This window comes from Pseudophryne corroboree, chromosome 10, assembly GCF_028390025.1.
Source record: "Pseudophryne corroboree isolate aPseCor3 chromosome 10, aPseCor3.hap2, whole genome shotgun sequence".
Classification (NCBI taxonomy): domain Eukaryota; kingdom Metazoa; phylum Chordata; class Amphibia; order Anura; family Myobatrachidae; genus Pseudophryne; species Pseudophryne corroboree.
This window is the reverse complement of record NC_086453.1, coordinates 31,159,935-31,163,538: the sequence shown is the minus strand read 5'-3', so window position 1 is coordinate 31,163,538 and position 3,604 is coordinate 31,159,935. Positions and strand designations below refer to the sequence as shown.

The 3,604-nt window shown below is 42.2% G+C and overlaps 1 pseudogene; it reads right to left on the bottom strand.

Annotated features, from left to right (window-relative positions):
• Window positions 1-635: 635 nt before the first annotated feature.
• Window positions 636-754, bottom strand: LOC134968274 (5S ribosomal RNA; annotated as a pseudogene).
• Between the last annotated feature and the right edge of the window lie 2,850 nt (window positions 755-3,604).

Genomic DNA, 3,604 nt, shown 5'->3' with positions numbered 1-3,604 from the left:
ATACTAGCTCAGGGTTTGTGATGTCATAATTGGTCATGTGATTCAATAAAAACGTTTAACCTAAAAGCAATCAAGGACAATCAATCAAAACATAGCCTAAGGCAATAGAGGTCACTGTAGATATGTTCACACTGAAACCGAGTGGTTTATAGGGCGCAAACACTGTTTAGAATGTTCAAAACTGTCAAAATGTGATGAAGTGCGGCACTTCCGCCACACTTCCGGTGACGGAGGTAGCGCGTCACGTGTCTCCGGTACTTCCGCACCACTTCCAGTTCGCTAGTGCGCATGCGCCAGCGGCGCTCCTCGTTCACTGCGCATGTGCCTGCAGCCTCTCCTAGGTAGCAGCAGTCTAAGTTCAGGTCTCAATGTAGTGTATGTCCTTCCCATTAAGTGCTGCGGCAGCCATATTGTTAGGGGGAAACTCCATAGAGAAAAGAAGAACTGCGGTGGCCATCTTTAAGGAGTCTTTGGAGACCCAGATATCGTGGCTTAGGAATGGTGATGATATTTATACACAGAGAAAATATTCCTCCATAATTAATAAATCATAGGGTGAGCCGTGAATAATGTGAACCTAGTTAGTACCAAGTGATAACAGATCGGTCACTAGTTGGCTTGACGTCATTTGTCAGTCCTTACAGTACCTGATCTTCCCAGGCAGTCCCCCTCCCTGGTACTGATCAGGCCCAAACACTGCTTAGCTTCCAAGATCGGACGAGATTGGGCGTGCCAGTGTGGTTTGACTGTACGCGAAAGTAGACATCTTAACATCAGAAACCCGATCGCACAATAACACTCGAGTCCTGGTGATTCATAACTTTAATATAGTGTGAGATGGACACCAAAACAATGTGCAAGAACGAGTTGTGGCGAAAACAAGGAATATTAGAGGATACAGCACCTCATAGGAAAGGTGAAATCTCATATCCCTCGTTCAGACCCGTAGGTTGCAAGGTCTGCAGCTGGAATATCCAGTACATCTCCCTTCACAAGAGTTTGTTCAATTGCCTTAAACGTGAGATCCTCAGGATTGGAGTTATGTCGTAATGTGAAATGTCTGGAAACTATGGTTCTTCACCTTGTTCTTAATATTCCTTATGTGTTCCTGGATCCTCATTTTTAATGGTCTTTTGGTCTTGCCCACGTACTACTTTTTGCAAGAGCATTCTAGTAGGTAGATCACGGACACAGTATTACAGTTCATGAATTCTTTTATGGTGTACTGTTTCTTGTCCTCCATATCGCTAAAGGTTTTTCGATTCGGATGTAAGTATTTGCATACGTTACATTTCCCACACTTAAAGAACTCACACACTTCGGCATCGGGGTGTTCCTGGTGGACTTCTCCTTCAACAAACTGGGTGCAAGAAGGTCCTTCAGGTTTCTAGATTTCTTGAAGATGAGAACTGGTTCGGGCGGTAGGATGTCCTTAAGTACTGGGTCCATGAGAAGGATGTTCCAGTGGTTCTTGAGCGAATTCCTAATGGTCTTTTCCTGTTGACTATAGGTGGTAATGAAAGCAACTGAATCCTTCTTATCATATCTTGGTTTGTACCTCAGGAGGTCTTCTCTGTCCACATTCCTCGTCTTCTCTAAGGCTTCCTTCAGAATGGGCCCTGGGTATTCTTTGTCCTTGAACCTTTTGCTGTAGATCTTCAGTTGGTCATCACAGTCCTTGGAATTCGTACAGTTCCTCTTTATCCTTGAAAACTGTGATGCCGGGATGTTATCCTTCCACTTCTGGAGGTGGTTGCTTTGGTAGTGCAGATAGCTGTTCATATCCAACTCTTTGATATAGTTCTTAGTGGTGATGCCTCCATTTTCACCAGTTAAAATCAAGTCCAGGTATTCAACCGATTTGTCATTGGTGTTTGAGGTAAAGGTCAAGTTCAGATCATTACTTCCCAGCATACTTAAAAACTCATTAAAAGATTCAACCGTGCCGTTCCAAATGATTAAAATATCATCGATGTATCATCTGTAGAGTTCCACATTCTCCTTAAAAGCACTAGAACTGTAAACATGTGTTTTTTCCCAACATCCCATAAATAAATTAGCAAAGCTTGGGGCAAAAATCGTCCCCATAGCTGTGCCGCAACATTGTAGGTAAAACTGGTTTAGAAACTTAAAATAATTATGGCTGAGGATAAAAAGCATAAGATCACAAATGAAATCTCGGTGGATAGAAGTCAGGGCTGGATCGTTGTTCAAATATTACCTGCATGCAGCTATGCCTTTAGAGTGTTCAATGCATGTGTACAAGGATTGGACATCCACTGTCGCCCATATATACGTGTCCTTCCATTACATTGTTCTAAGTATATTGAGTATCGATGTTGTGTCCTTTAAATATGATGGCAATGCTGTCATATACTTTTTCAAAAAAACATCCACGTTTTACCATGATATGGTAAAAAAGGACTAATGTGACACTGAACAGAAACCGGCTGAGGGAAGGAATTTGGGGAACCGTGAATGCGAAGCCCTGAAAAAACTGCAGAAAAACAACAACATAGTTATAAAGCAGGCTGACAAAGGGGGGGGGGGGGGATTGGTTATAATGGACCATGACCTCTATACAAAAGAGGCACTAAGACTGCTGGGAGATGCTAATTCCTACACACCACTACAGGGTGACCCAAAGGAACCGTTTGTGGAGGAGCTAAGGACCATACTTCTACATGGCCTGCGGAAGAATGTGATAACAAAGGAAGAATACCAATATCTTATGCAATGCAATCCCATCACCCCCATTTTTTACTTTCTACCAAAAATCCATAAATCCCTGACCAATCCACCCGGTAGACCAATAGTGGTGGGCATAGGTTCACTGACCTCCAATTTATCAGAGTACGTGGATGTTTTTTTGAAACAGTATGTGACAGCATTGCCATCATATTTAAAGGACACGACATCGATACTCAATATACTTAGAACAATGTAATGGAAGGACACGTATATATGGGCGACAGTGGATGTCCAATCCTTGTACACATGCATTGAACACTCTAAAGGCATAGCTGCATGCAGGGAATATTTGAACAACGATCCAGCCCTGACTTCTATCCACCGAGATTTCATTTGTGATCTTATGCTTTTTATCCTCAGCCATAATTATTTTAAGTTTCTTAACCAGTTTTACCTACAATGTTGCGGCACAGCTATGGGGACGATTTTTGCCCCAAGCTTTGCTAATTTATTTATGGGATGTTGGGAAAGAACACATGTTTACAGTTCTAGTGCTTTTAAGGAGAATGTGGTACTCTACAGACGATACATCGATGACATTTTAATCATTTGGAACGGCACGGTTGAATCTTTTAATGAGTTTTTAAGTATGCTGGGAAGTAATGATCTGAACTTGACCTTTACCTCAAACACCAATGACAAATCGGTTGAATACCTGGACTTGATTTTAACCGGTGAAAATGGAGGCATCACCACTAAGAACTATATCAAAGAGGTGGATATGAACAGCTATCTGCACTACCAAAGCAACCACCTCCAGAAGTGGAAGGATAACATCCCGGCATCACAGTTTTCAAGGATAAAGAGGAACTGTACGAATTCCAAGGACTGTGATGACCAACTGGAGATCTAC